The 15,822-nt window shown below is 43.2% G+C and overlaps 1 long non-coding RNA gene across 1 annotated transcript in view; it reads right to left on the bottom strand.

Annotated features, from left to right (window-relative positions):
* LOC114016881 (uncharacterized) overlaps positions 1-15,616 on the bottom strand; it is a 188,842-nt gene extending 173,226 nt beyond the window's left edge. The window contains exon 1 of the long non-coding RNA XR_008732826.1: positions 15,050-15,616. This is a non-coding gene — a long non-coding RNA (uncharacterized LOC114016881). The remainder of the gene's footprint in view (positions 1-15,049) is intronic.
* Positions 15,617-15,822: the final 206 nt, after the last annotated feature.

The following is a 15,822-nucleotide window of genomic DNA, read 5'->3' as shown; positions in this document are numbered from 1 at the left end:
TCCCAAGCAGCATCAGTTTGTTGCTCTCGAGTAGTTAAGCAGAGCCCAGCTGCACCGGCCAATGCAATACCTCTAACTTTAACAATTTTCCCTATGTAAGGATATGGCTTAACATCACGTACCATATTCTCTGCCATATCAGCAAGGAAAATATTGATTCCAGAAATGAAATTCTATTCCTACCTATGCTCAAATTCAAAGTATTGCATTTAATAATGTAGATATGGGGGGAAAAGCTAAATATCAATATTTTATCTAAAATTACCGATTTTAAATCAGTTCTGGTAGGCTGGTAGAAGTCATCTTCTTAAGGAAGGAAAAAAAAATCCACAGATTCCTGCAACTGAAAGTATCTCTTCTGGCAGGTAGGAAAGTTCAGGCCTGCAGTTAACGAATACCAGTGGTCAAGCTGAGGAATTCTGGGGTAAGAGGCAAAAGCAGCTTCTCCACAGAAAGGTTTCAGACTTAGCAAGTATAGCATTTTTTTTATTACCATATATATTTTTTTATATATATATGTACATAGATTTATTACTCCACTCTTGTAACCTTTTCTCCCCCATTCTTTCAGTACATCCTTGATCTCTTACTGAGTATCATCTGCTCCACTTGGATAATTCAGCTAGCTTTTCTGGAGTAGGTTCTTCTCATCTTCTGCTACCTGACAAACAACCTCCTAAGTTCAAGTTATTTTAAAATACAAATGCCCAAATGCAAGAAACCAGTATGAGAAATAGCAGAATTCAGTCTGCAGAATGAGCCAGAAATGACACCAAAACTCATCTCTTTCCTTCTTTATTCCCTAACCCCATTCCTTACCAAGTCCCAGATCTGACAAGACAGTGATCATTCATGCTTTAGAAAGCAAGTTCTGAGCAAAGCAGGGTAGATTTAGAAAGAGGAAAAAAAAGGAGAAGAGTTTTTACCAGGATGAAAAAGCAGAAGAAAGCAAAATGAACAAAGATGGATACAACTACAACACATAGGCAGCACAAAAAGACATTTGGGTTTGTTCAGCATTGTCTTGTTGTCTTTGTGCTCTTCAGCAATTAGCAAATTGTGAGAAAAAATATCTTTTACCAATCTCACCAAGCTGATGGAACAGCTAAAGAAGTTCATAGTTTCTGACCTCAGCTGAAGGACTGGTCATGACAGCGCAAGACCCATTGTGTCTGGTCATCATTTAACTAGAAATAAGCAGAGCCTTGTGAGACAAAACTTGACAATTAAGGAACAAAAACCAAAACAAACAAAACCCCAGCAACAATAGCCACAAAAAAAAACCCCTAACCTGGTATTAATACTGTGCAGGCATATCATTACAAATATTAAAAACTTATGCAGGACTTTAGTAATAACTTCTGAATGCCATGCTCCAGACATACTCCATTTCTAATTAACTTCAGTACCACGGCTGTACAATTCAACAGCATTTCTAACAGCACCAGCACAACACTCCCTTTTATGCAAGGATATAAGGTAGATAAGAAGTTACTTAATGTCTTATTATTTTCTAATAAAATGAGAAAGGTGAACACAACTAAAAGCTACTGAAAAGCAGAGCTGTGCCAGCAGTTTCCAGTGATGCCCTGACATGACTTTTCCTCCAACTGACATCCAAGTAGTTATGGGGTTTGTATAGTCCAGCCCAGCACTCATTCCACAAATGAAATTTCTGTACCATGTGGTACTCCAGAGACATCTGGAGGATGGAAGAAAATGGTTAAGGAAAATCACTAGCTTATACATTATCATAGCATTATTTAGGTTTTCTAAATTAAGTATAAACAATTGGAGAGGAGGAAAGCACAGACAGTGTACTGCATGAGAACTTGGAGGATCATTTTAGAGGGAAAAACAAAAAAGGAAGAACTCAACATGAAACACCAGATACATGGTGAGTGGAGCTGTATAATGAAGTCACGGCATTTCCTGTTTGGAATCTTTTCCTGGATTTCCATTCTCAATAAGACTCTGTAAAAATCTTTATTGTAAGGAAGCAAATCCAACTTGTGTTCCAGCAGCCATACTGGAAGCCCTGCCCAGTTTACCTAGCACCACAACCAGTAGAAAAAAGCTCCATTGGTCAAACAAAGCACTATAATAATCTTGTACTACTATAACCTTCGCAGTGTCCTCAGTAACACTCACCCAGGCCCATTAAGTTTCATAAATTCACCTGCATGACACCCAAAAGAAAAAAAAATCCAAACCAAAAAAACACTAGTTAACCATTTTCCCTGATCACCAGGTGGGGTTTTTTTCCTTTCCACTAGATTTAGTGAGCAGTAGAAAATAAACAAAAAAAAACCAACCATCCTAAAACAATTCTCCCTCATGCTAAGCAAAAGCTGCCTTTAAATACCCCAAGAAAGGTGTTTTAATGCATAAATGACCGTTCCTTTCCTCTTTTTTTTTTCCCAAGAGAGTTTTCACAGCAGAATAAAATACTAAGAACATTCGCTTTCTTTTAAAGAAAAGTATTTTCGAATAGGTAAAAGAAAGGATGATTAAACAAGAACTGCTATACATCTCATCCCATTACTTTTAAAAACACTGACTTTTGGTTTTAGTAAAAGGAGATGGGATATTAAACTCAGTGAAGAAGTCACCCTCAAAAGCTACACAGTGCAAAGGACCACCTTACCACACCAGAATGAACCATCAGCTATTTCACGGATTAATTCATATAAACTAACTGGTTTCATTCAAGCTGAGTCATAACAAGCCTGCAAACTTGAACAGTCTCTGTATCTGGGAACAGAGGTCATTGCTTTGAAGGTCACAAGAAGCCACGTAAGACAGTATGTGGTTTGCCGTGACTATGAACATAGCACAACAAGGCGAGATGTTTTTTCTGAACTTTTTGGTTTAGAAGTCTTGAAGCAAAACATTCTGGCCAAATCAAGATTTCTTGAGTTTGACTTTGGGTATTTTGCTCTCACCTACGTGCGCTATTCCAAGCAAGCAGACAGAACTTCCCTGCCTATCTCTCCTGCTCTCTTTGCAGGCCTACCAGAAAACACTCCGCTCTGTTTGCTGCTTCCCTTCTGTCAATCTCATGGTTGTCTTCACAGGACTCTATAGTATTTCTGAGGTAAAGAAAAACAGTTTGCACAAAACTGCCTTGCTGGAGTATTAAGGCAGAGAAGAGTAAATAGAGAGCAATAAAGGAGGAAGAGTTCAATGACTTCAAACAAACAAAAAACCCCAAAGTCCAAAACAATAAAATGAGCAATTTCGAAAATACAGCTCTGTATGTGTGTGCCAGATTTATTAGATTGCAGACCCTTCGGAGCAGGGACCACGCAAGACAAGGTGCTTATTCAGTGCTCAAGCACAAACTTGCCATCAGCTGAAGCTGCCTTTGGACATGACCTCATTGTAAAAACATTACCCTTGATCGCAGTGGTCCTTGAAAACTGCCTCCTGGCTAGTTGATCCTTATTGCAGATTGCACAGTAGCCATTAGGTATATTTGCATTTGTGTCTTTAAAAGAGAGAGAGAAAGAGAGAGAGATACCTGGGGACTTGCAGAGGGAGAAGTAAAAAAGCACGTCTGAACAGATGATCTTTACAGTTTCCCCCCTCCTGCTGCTAGAAGCTTCCCACTCAGCTTCTGCTCCTATTTGTTCATCTTTCACTGGCAAGAACTACTCTTAACTGTGTTAATTTTCCTTTTTGTGGGTTAATGTTGGGTAACGCTCTCGCAATTGCCCACAACTAATAAATTTCCAGTGATTGACTTTACTGCACTCCTGGCAGTACGAAGAGCAGATTTCTTGAACCAGGGTCATTTTAAAGGATTCCAGAAAGTACCTTTAGACATTTTAAGGATTCATTTAAACAGCTACTTTCTTGGTTCCGTGCAGGATTTTGAGCAGGAGGAGGACTGTATCTTCAAAGGGAGGTCACTATCCCCTAGAATATTAAGTGAGAACCATTTCATGAGTTTGAACAAAGCATGAAGCATGACCTTTTTTTCATTTATTTATTTAAGGCTAAACTTGGCAGATATGAAAATATCCAACTATAGTTAGACAGCCATGATCTCAGCCTCTGGCTGTGCAAAGACATCTTAAATCTGTAGGTTCTGTGCAGATCCAGGGGATTTTTGCCAAAATGTTTCCTGAATAAAATTAAATATTCCTTCATGTTAAGCTTTACATTTTTCCTTCCTCCTTCCTTCATAGGCTATTATAATCCCGAATTAAAAATATATAATGCTTTAGGGTTAGCAGTGCTTATTCTGCAGTTTCCCAGTCAAAAATGACCGCTATAATGCTTTAATGATTAATTAAAGGTTAAGTGTCACACATCTTCTGCCTTTAAAAAGCAGTGAGGCGCAGCCTATTCCTAACCACTCTCCATTTACCTGGGAGTAATACAACAAGAGGGCAAGAAGCCACAGTCCTACCAAGGAAAATCTCAGGAGCACTCAAGGCTCGGGTTGCAGTCACAGAATGAATGGCATCTGCCAAGAGCATCCTGTTATGAAGCCGCATACCAGAAGCCACTTGCATCATTTGCTGCAGAAACATAGATAAAGGATTATCCAGATGCTTTGGCCCTTCAAAACCCAATAAAAGTGCTGTATAAAGCATGTATGTGTATAAGTACATCAGTCTTTTTCCCAGTGTTAATCCACTGCTTCCTTGGATTTAGAAGCTTCACGGCTTCATGAAAATCTTCTCCAAAGCTGCACATGCAGCATTAGCAGAAGTGTACATTTAGGTTTCTTTGCAAGTAGTAGCTCCCACCAGTCTGGGCTGCGGCTTTGTATTTCACAGAATATATAGGAAAAGATGACTACCTGTAGCTTTCTCCCTACCTGCGCAGACTAAATGCAGTGGGTCTCTCTTTCCCCCAGATGTGGCAGAGGAAAGTGTGTGGCTAGGTCACAGCTGTCTTCTTCTGTAGTTTTAAAATCTGTGGAGCTATATACTGCATCGTTGATGGGCTAACTGTAGGCCTTTTATGTAGTCAAATATTTGTGTCTCATGTGCACCTTCAACTCCCCACCTAAACCTCAGCATGTGGCTCTTGCACACAGCACTGACTCCCAAGTATTTTCAAACACCCTCATGCTAAGGTAAGTATATACACTTTGAAACTGACAGGCCATGGAAGTCAATGGACAAGTGGTATAATAATGACCAATGTTCAGATAGGATCTTTTGCAGAAAAGTATCTAAATCTTAAGAACTAGCCTGTTTCTGGTGCCATGACCCGAACCTGATGCAATCCACATGACCTGCCTCAAAACCCTAGGTGAGCCACAGCACTGTCTGCTGGAGCCAGAAGTTCCATTGCTGCAGTTCTTCACACACTGTAAAGAGAATAAAACCAAACAAAAATTCCACCGTCATCCCCAAAACACTGAAGGCAAGGGCCTTAAGGTAATCAATGCAAAAACTGACCTGCGCAACATTTCTTGCAGTTCCGGGAAGGTACTGAGCTTCATAAGAAGCCAAGCCTTCTCTACACTGAGGAAGTGTGGCAGAGCAGGGAGAACTGTCCACAGCTCCCTCCACACAACTGAGGACACTCTTCATGCCCTGCAGGCACATTCAGCTGTTAGTTACCACTGCCCAGACGAGCCATGATGCGATTCCATGAGCCCATATTGGTTTGGCCTTGAAAGAGACTAGACGCACTCATGCAGTCTTATACAGACGGCAAGAAACAGTAGAAAAGCAGGAGGAAGGCGACTTAATTGTTTCTTGACAGCCTCTAGGTGTGAGTGCTCCTAGTCCCATTTCTGGCAAGGTCACATGAAGTTGAAGCCATCTGTAACTTACTTTTTTCCCCAAAGACAGGTGGCAAACTTGCATGGGCAGTTAAAACAGAGACCTACCATCTGATCTTACTCATCTGCAATCCTTAGTTACAAAACATAACATTAGAAAGTGATTAACAATATACACAGCAGATCTGCAAAGCCTGAAAAATAATTATAGACAGCATAAACCCATCTTGGTTGTATCCATGCTAAAGAACATATGACAGAAAAATAATGCAGGTAAATAAAGACTAAAAGTGAAAAATAAATCACATTTTCCATGGGCAATGTCTAGAAGGCTAACCTGATCACAAACAGAACAGAACAGTCAATTTACTTATCTTTCATAGATATTAATTTGTTATGCTAACCTAACAGCTACATAAAGATTAAGACAATTGCATAAAAATGATTATGAAGAAAAGGGCTATTCCTAAGGATAGTGTTCTTCTGACGTTTAGCCTATGGTCATGCAGAGGTTGCTTTCTCCAGGTGCTTTCTCATCTTCACTCTGTCATTTTTCTGCCTTCATCTCTAAACTTAAGTCTTCCCTTCAAGGCTGGATATCTGTTAGTGCTTTCCAGGTACAATCCAAGGATTCTCTTGGTTTCCGCTCTCATCTCTTGTAATTATCATTTCATACTGCTGTCATCTATGAATCCTCCACCTCTGATTTGTATTGTACTGGTTTTCACTTTTAATTTTGCTTTATTATGTTTGGGCCCAACACTAACTGAAAAACAATGTATGAATCAATCTTATTACTAACTGTCCCTCAGCTGACATACAGTACTCAGCTAAAACAGTGCAGATAGCTTTAATATAGCTTGACACCCGAAATACAGCTGCTCATTCCACATGTTAGCAGACACATTATGAATGAGCTTAGGAACACAAGCTCAATTGCCCCATGTGTGGGCACAACTTAAATGTCAACATTATTAACCATTACACCATGACTGACGTGATAAACACACAAACCAACTGTATTGGAGCTCATCAAAACCAGACAGCATCTCTCTTCCCCTCCTCCAGCATAAAGCCACAACTGTTGCTCACTGAGTTGCCAAGGTTTCTGCATTATCACTAGTAACTTAAAAACAGGACTATGCCCAAATAGTACAAAAACTTTAAGGCCACAGGGTGAAAATGCAAAGTGACTTCATTAATAAACAAGTAGAATCTCTGTTTTTGCATCTTAACACCACAATGCCTTTAAAAATAAATACATCTGCATTTCCATGTCACTTGGCTTGTGCAACTCTTGTCCTTTCCTGTACAGAAGCACTGGACTCAGATATGTTCAGAAACCTTGGCGAAGTGGTATCATCAATAAAACGCACCCTCCTGCCAACGCTGCGAGATCAAGTGAACGTGGGCACCCTAACAGGGAGACCAGGACTCTCCCTCATGCATTTCATAGTAAGGGGGGTAGATAGGCATTCCTTGGCTGCTCAGGAATAGGGAAGCAGCTTCGTTTGTTTGTTTGTTTACAGAAAGAGAGTGGCTAAGGAAAACAAACAGAAACAATACAACACATTGTGAGTAAATCCAGGAGGCTCACACAGATTTTCATTCTACCAGAAATTAAAGGAAACCTGAAAAGTTTTACATTTTCAATTTCTCTTCCTATATAATCCTCTCATCTTTATGACTGCCCTCCCTATTTAGCTTTTTCTGCAAGTTTTAGAAAGCATCCTAACTTAAGAGCCTTTATTCTCTGGCAGCCAGGGTCCCAAGTACCCAGGGCACCTCTACAAGTCAAGGGAGCACCCAAGGCCAGCTGAGGGCTGGGCTCCCAAAGACCAGTCCTGGTCCCCTCAGCTCATTGTGCAGCCAGGAAGATGTCTCCATTGAAGATCTTTTTCAAAGCCACTCTCTCCCCATTGACTCTCTAGGTAGGGAGAAAGCAACCAGTAGGTATAGACTCAGCCAACTGCACAGCTTGACTCCATTTTGAACAGCAGTTGCTACCTTGAATTAACACTTACTGTACACTGCAGGATCACCGTCTGCACGCTGGGGCCAGCCAGGACGGACGAACATCTTGCACTCACAGCCCCACCATCACAGCAGCTATCCTACAGCTTTGTGGAGCTCAAAACAGAGTCTCAAATAGTCATCACAAAGCTTCAAGAGATGTTTTTTTCCTGGAAAGGCTGGTTATTTAACCAAAGCCCCATTTTTAACAGTCACTCAGACTTCTCCACTGCTTTTAGCTGAAATTTCGATTCCTGACTCACTAGGCATTTTTTATAGCATTACCATACATGCTACATGACCGGCATAGCTGAAATATCTAAGTGCCCACAAATAATTAAAAAGTTATCTCCATTTTTAAAAGTTTGAGTGAATTTATTTATAGGGCAAGCCAGTAATTCACCCAAAGTCACACTCTCCAACCAAAGCAACTATGTCAAGTACTTAAAATATCACCCCCTTTCCCTATTGCTCTGCCTCATGACATCAGTTGGGATAGCTTTTTTTCTCCCTCAAATGCAGAGAGTGACCTCACATCTTGCTAACAGCAGCTCAAGACCAAGCTGTACCAGGCAGTACTGCACTGCTGGACAGAAAAGTCCTCTCCTACATGGAAATACCAACTCAGCAAAACACTCAAGCGTTAGCCTTTGTATTTTACTTCAGACAAGGCTCATAAACTTATACCTGGGCACACACTAACATACCTTTCTAAAACAAATGGGTACAGAAGAGCTCCTCAGCGGTCTTTATGAGACAGTGGGTGGGAAGGCAAGTCAGCAACAACACCTGAGGAAGGTATTTTTTTCCAGGGAGCGCTTACAACACTATTTCACAGCATATATACCTTGTCCTTGCTCTCTCTTCCCAAACATTCTGAATTCTCCTTAGCTTTACGTCTTTCCAGTATTGTCAGTTTGCAGCTTCACATACACTGAAGTGGATTGGTAAAACTGTCTTCCTTTTCATCACATTGAATTTGATCCTCTGAATGCAAAAGTTAGACCCCGTCTACTGTTCACAGTATCTGGAAAGCAGATCCTTGACTGTCTCAGGATAAAGAGATCAAAAACCAAAATCCAACCCAGGAAAGTATCAGTAACCATCGAGCTAATCAGCTTTGGAAAGCATGGCTGCTTTTCCATTAACAAAGCTCTTAAAAAGCTGTTGATGCATTTATTTTTCTTTTTGGTGACACAAACCTCTTTCTCTGAATGAAGTCAAAAGGATCACTTTTTTCTGTGCTGTGGCAGTATCAGCACAAAGCCCAAGTTGTACAATAATTCCCTTCTTTTTCCCATGCCCTCACAAACATGTAAGCCTCTGTTGCTAAACACCTTAACTCCGAACAGCCACATCTTCCGGAGTGGGATCCAGAGACAGAGAGGGCTTGATTGTTTCAGGGATCAGACGCTAAGTGGAAAGAAAAGAATGGCCAGAACACAGAGGATGGAGAAAAGTAAATACAGGAGAAACGGAAGCCTCAAATTACACACACAAGGGAAGAAATGCTTTGGTTTTCCACCTATATCAGAGAAACACAAAGATCAACAACAGTTTGCAGAGCTCAAAGGAATCCAAATAGTCACCTGTATGATAAAACAACAAACAGTGTGAAGACTGTAACTGTAGTTGTATTGATGAAGACCAAATATAAGGGGAAAACCATCATTCAGAAGTCGGGTTCTATTCCAATTTCTATTACATCAACATAAGCCTTGAATAACAGGACAGAATGTGGTTTCCTATGTCTGATGATCCCAAACTAAGATTTAATGATAATTAATAACTTAATACCAAAGTTCAAGACAAACATGAATGCTAAGCACTCACACAAATCATCTGGTATTAGTCAGAGAGAATAGTTTAGTATAAACTGCTCCCCCTAGTAATTACTAGGGAAGTATCCTTTGCATACAAGTGACCGTCAAGAGGGCTTGGTTAATAACAACTAAGACCCTCAAAATCCTGCAAACACTTCCTTACGCACATGTTCAACTTTTATGCACATGGCCAGTCCCATTGAATTCAAAGAAAGTAATCACATCTTAAAAGTTACTCTTGGGCAGACAGGAGTTCAACTTTGCTTCTGTTTTGCAACAGTTCTCTCTTTAGAGACCGATTTTGTAAAGCACAGAACACTCCCAACTATCACTCATATTTGTGACAGTGGAGACCATTCAGCACCCTGAATAACTGGACTGCAGGGGAGGTGGAAGAAGAAACGTGTTTGTTTATCTTCATACGCAATCCAAATAGAGAAAGAGCAGCCCAATGAGAATTTAGAGATTCTTCCTTCCCTGAATCCATCATGCTTAAAAATGCAAGAAAATTTCCAAAATACTGTATAATACTGTATCTGGGAACTACTAGAAAATTGTGAGCAGCATTATTGAATAATTCAGGCACAATGTTATGTTGCATTTGGTCCTGAGAAGCATCCACATTTTGTTTTTAAACCAACAGCCTCCATTTTCACATCTTCCACGCTAGCTTTCAACACATTCATAGAAAACAGCGATTCACAGAAAACAGGATCCTTCCTGAATTTTTTTGTGCTACAATTTTGAGCAAAAGGGGTTATGACCAGAAGGGAAGACCTCTTTTTCAAATACAGCTGAAAAATACCTTTGCCATTTGACTTGCACTGAAGCCTGAAAGATGTGGTCAAAAGGCATGAGTCATCTGCTGAAATACAGTTGTCTACATCCATGCTAGGTGTTTGTACTACCTTTATATTCAATTGGCAGAAACAGCACTTCTCAGATCTGATTCTGCTGACTAAATGTAGACTTCCACTTCAGGAAGAGATTAATTACTCCCTAGAAATGTTCTGCTTCCTGACTATAAAGGGAGTCCAGATTGCTGCGTTTCAGCAGGCAGATCCCACCTTTTCCATGCTGGCGACTGCCCTGAATGACCGTATCTGGTTTCTCTGCTAAGACCCTATCAGCTTTGCTGGAGTTTCTGCCACTTAGACTGGTACAAGTGAAACAGTGCAGTTACCCTATAGGCTCCCTGCACAGTCAATGGAAAGAAGGGGGCACCTCTGAGAGGCAATTCAGCTCACATAAAAATTTGAATTCTCCCCAGAAATGCCACTGTCTCCACAGATTAGGGGAATGAGCCTCAGAAGCTCACCTCTTAATAAAGTGAAGCAGTGAAGTGCCTCAAGTTAGACAGGTTCAGGCTCTCACTGTTGAGAAGGTGGGAGATGCTGAGAACTCTCATCCCTCCTGTCCACACCAGTGAGGCTCGAAATGTAGAGCACCAGGCCCCATAATAAGAGGCAAGGTTACAGTAGACTAGAGAGTCCTTCATAAAGTACTTTGAAGGAGACTAAAAAACAAAACCACACCAGGAAAGTTTGAAAAAATCTGTATCGTGGCCTACATAGTGTCTGCCCACCCACAGCTTTGCCAAGCGAGGATAAACAAGAGCTGAATGAAACTCCGCAAGTGCACACTTCAGTTGGCCAAATATCCAACACAGTCTGGAGTAGCTAAGAATTTAGATCTTAAGAGAGTGCAGACTGAAGTGCAGACCCTCAGGTCTCAGGGTCTGAGATTCATCTGTTAGCGACACATGCCCTCAGCTGACTAGGTGACACAGAGACGTAAGATGGCAGACCTGGATCCAGGCTCTCGCATGCTCATGCTTCTGTCACCGAAAGAAGTCACCTCATTAGCAGAGGACAGCAGGGCTTCTGCATTCGACTTCTGCAGGAACACAGGATTTGGCAGCCTCCAGAAATCTGAGCTCTGTATTTTTCTTCCCTTCGTTTACTAATGCCCATTTCCCCTTCCCCGCCTCCCTGCTCCCAATGCACACACGTTTTAACGCTAAAACCCAGGAGTTACATGGCTTTTCCATACTTCTGGGCAAATATTACACACTCTCCCTCCAAACTAGCAAGTATGCCTTCTCCACAGAGGTAGCAAACCTGCTGTAAGAGCACAGTGCTTCATGGAGAAATACTTCAGATTAATAAAAAAAAAATTACCTGTACACCTCATGCCTTAAGAAAACTCCACATCCACCATCTCACACAAAAATACACTCCCTACAACATTGTGATACATTGCACATTCTTAATGGTTTCTACAGTTACGTAGTCACAGACAATGTAATTAACAAGCAACATTCCTTCCTGTGAAATAGGAGGGAGAAAATAAACAGAATAAAAGTTCACAAAAATAAATTTGAGCTCATAAATAAAACTATATTTTTAATTTAATTTTATCATTTACTGTGTCAAAGACAACACAAGCCTGGATTACCTAGGTGCAAGCACAGGTTTTCAATCAGTTTGATTTACAAAATACCTTGTGTCCCCTTACAAGGAAAATGATACTTTATTTACTCTCTTTAAATACACATCAATGCCTTATTAAATGTTATTTTACTTTGCATTTAATTTGTTTTGTACACACTGAAATCAAGAAAAAACAATCCTGTTTTAAAGTTATATTTTGTTTTCTGCTTCTTGTTATATAACCAGAAGTATTATAGGAAATACTATTGTGGAGTTTTTTTTTTTTAAAAAAAAGCAAGCATTAAAAAAAACCAGGCACACATCACTGCATCACAATAATGTGTAAGGTGCTCCTATACCCACTACTGGCATAGATTTACATTCAAATCATATGTAACCTATAGCCAACTTGCAGGTCTATGCTGAATGCCCTTTCTGTGTTTAACCTCCTCCACTGCTGACAAAGAGGTAAGATTTTCCAGGTTAGTAACAGCAAAATACCACATTGCAAAAACATCGAATGCTGTCATGCAAATAAAGTAATTCACAGGGTCTGAAAATGTCCCTCCCATGTCAAGACTGGTCTTAAGCAGAGAAATGACAATAAAATATGAACGTGGATCCTATTCTCTTGTGGGAGAGCCAAGCAATTTAAAACCAACAACCACATAAACCCTAAACCATATCTTTTGAGAGATATGGTGAATCACTACCAGTGCTCCTTTCTAATGAAACCACAAAAGCACACCAGCCACTGTGCTGGAGACATTTCCTTGCAAAAAGCAAAAACATCCATGGTGGCGAGTGAATTTCATGATCTGGGTGACTTGTGACATTATGATCCTTCACATCCTTTACAAAAAGGGCCACAGACTCCATGTTGGAGAACACACTCATTCCATCCCTCTCTGCTCTGTGCACACCTGCCCAGGCAACAGCACCACATTTCTGAATTCGAGCACACACAGAGACACATTCACATCGTCATCTGAACCCACCACACACCCACCATCTCCCACCGTAGCCTCCAGAGCCATTCGCAACAGCCTGAAACACTGCTCTGAGACCAACCGGTATTTTCCTCTCCTCTCTGCATTACAGCCACAAGCCCAGAGCCCTGTAGCTCAGCTTGGTTCATCTGGGCCCACTTAGTTAAAATAAACACAAAGGAAGGGAACCCACTGGGCTGGCTGAACAACAACAAGAAATTCAGCTGCAGAACTCCCTCACACTTGTGTGCATAGCTGATTTTACACCACTCAGCTGCTACATTGATATTATCTTGTCAAAAAGTACAGAGCAGCTTTCACCACAAATACTTGGAGCTCAAAAATTACAGCAAAGCACCAAGGCTGAGGGAAAACCAACTTTAGCTGGATGCAAAGTGTGCTGCAAGTGCAGTGTTTGAAGCCTCAACATGACGCAATCGAAATCGCACCAGGGACGGGGGCTTGCTGAAGGAAACTGGACCCACGCAAAACCGCAACGTATATATTAGGTGCCTATAGCTCATTTGCTGCCCAAACTAGGAGCGCCCTGCAAACAGATTTACACAAGCTACAAATCAATGAGGCAGCGTGGCTATGCCCATGCCAGCGACAAACTGCAGCGGGGAAGGGAGCCTGGACCGATCAGCAGTCCCGTCCTGCCGCCCCCCTCAGCCACCCTCCCACACCCCTTTCCCCTTGCCCCCCTTAACCCTTCCCCTCTCAGGAGTTTGGTGTCGGTGCGGTGGGGACAGCCCTGCAGTTTCGAGCCCGGCGGTGGGAGCAGCCTGGCCTAAACGCCAAAGTCACCCCAGTGTCGGTGGGCTGCAGGAGGCCAGCCAGGCTGACGCGCCCCTGCGGTGGGCTCCCGGCTGCCAACCGCCCGGCCACCTGCAGGCCTCCGCCGCCCTACCTTGCTCCTCGCCGGCCCCAAAGCAGGCTCTGGGGTCCTCGGGGGGGAGCCGGGCTCCGCCACCCTCCAGGGCTTTGCGTTTCTTCGACATCTGGTCGGTGTTTGGGAGTTGAGTTTCTCCTCTCTCTCTCCGGGGAGATGAGTGTATGTGGAGAGAGAGGGAGAGTGTGAGGGAGAGAGACACGGGGAGGGAGAGAGAGAGATTGAAAGAAATCGCTGCTTAAAGAGAGGGGAAGAGACTTTGGAGTGGCTGGAGAGCAAGTAGGAGGCAGGGACTAAGTGGAGAAATCCTACAAATCACAATCCCATCAATTCAGCCCCATGTCTAAAGGGGCTGTTGAAGGTCTCCCCCTTCCCTGCTCATTCATCTGAGTGTGTGAGTGAAAATTAAAGAGAGAGGCAACAGTCCTCTGTTGTTTTTCCAAATGTTAGCGGGTGGTGCTTTTTTTTTTTTTTTTTTTGGGGGGGGGGAAGCGGGGGAAGGAGGGAGCTGATGGATATTATTTTCCCCTGCTGGGATTCCTTCTGGTTAGAAAAAGGGGGGGGGGGGGGGACACACGACACACACGACACAAAGGTAAAAGCTGAATGGATGGGGGGGGGGGGGGGGGCCGGAGGTGATGAAAGGATTAAAAAGAAAGCCGGGAGCAGAGGAGGAGGGATGACAAGAGCCTGCAGGTGCAGGGAGGCTAAATTCCCTGCAGGGGTCATGTGCTCTGGAAGCCGGGGATCCTGGGCTCCCCGGAGGCTGCCGGGGCCGGCGGCGGGCAGGGGCGGGGGCTGCGGCCACCCCGCCCGGCACCTGCGGGAGCGGCGGCGGAGCGGGGCTGCGAGCCGGCTGGGAATATTCACCAGCAACTCGCACCTTGCGAACTCCGCCGTGAAGTCAGTACCACCGCAGTCGGTCGGTCGGTCTTTCTCGCTCCCGCTGTAACCCTTTCAGTCCCGGGTGGAAGATGTGCCGCTCCCCTGGGGACTCCCGGCCGCTCCGCACCCCCACTCCCCCCCCGCCACCTGCCCCCTCTCCTGGCGGACTCCAAGGCTCGCTAGCGGGTATTTATTCGCGGGGGGGGGTGTGGGGGGGGGGGTAGGGGGGTGTGGGGGCGGGAGGAGGGGGTGAGGACACAACTTACCCTCCAAACTATGCACAAGCTCGTCTCTGCTTTCCCCTTCAGGTCAACTTTAAAGAGCAGATTCCCAGTCCGGGAGGCAGAGGCAGGGGAGGAAAGGGGAAATGGTTTATGAATAGCGGCTGCCAAGTGGGTGAAGTTCAGGGCACAATCCTGGCTCTTCCACGCTCCAGCAGCCCAGCATCTTCCCGGGGTCTGGAGAACAAGGTGTTCAACAAGTCTTCCTTGTTACCCGAAATTGACTGATGATGGCTTTCCCGCCGGGCTGTATTTAACAAAACGATGCAGAGAGCTACTCTGGCGAGCAGGAAATTTTAGAGGAGCTTGCAACAGAGCTGCGGCTTTAATTTATCTATTTCTGTCTCTCTATATACATACGTACAAACACACATACGCATACACACCTGTGTGTGTCTATGTATATATAAATAAAAAGATATAACTCTATCGATACAATGTTGGGTCCCCAGGATCTTAGAAAAGCCTGCCTGTCGGCTGCGTGGAAGTTAAAGAGTTTTTCTTAAGCGAAAGGGGCTGATGCTTGGACACATCTCACGTCCAACAGGAGGCAATGACGTCTGTAGCTTCATTGCTATAACAGCACCAAGGCTGCAATTGCCATTCACTGAAATGATAAGGGGCGCTCAGACGTAAGCAGTCTGGACCTCTAGCAAGAGGCTGAAGGGAAGATGATTTTTTCCCCTCCCAAAACAAATAATAATGCTAAAAAACACCTAAGGAAAGAGCCCGGGGGAGCAGGCAAAGGAATCTAGGTC

The sequence above is a fragment of the Falco cherrug genome, chromosome 6, assembly GCF_023634085.1.
Source record: "Falco cherrug isolate bFalChe1 chromosome 6, bFalChe1.pri, whole genome shotgun sequence".
In the NCBI taxonomy this organism is placed as follows: domain Eukaryota; kingdom Metazoa; phylum Chordata; class Aves; order Falconiformes; family Falconidae; genus Falco; species Falco cherrug.
This window is presented reverse-complemented; position numbering and strand designations above follow the sequence as displayed.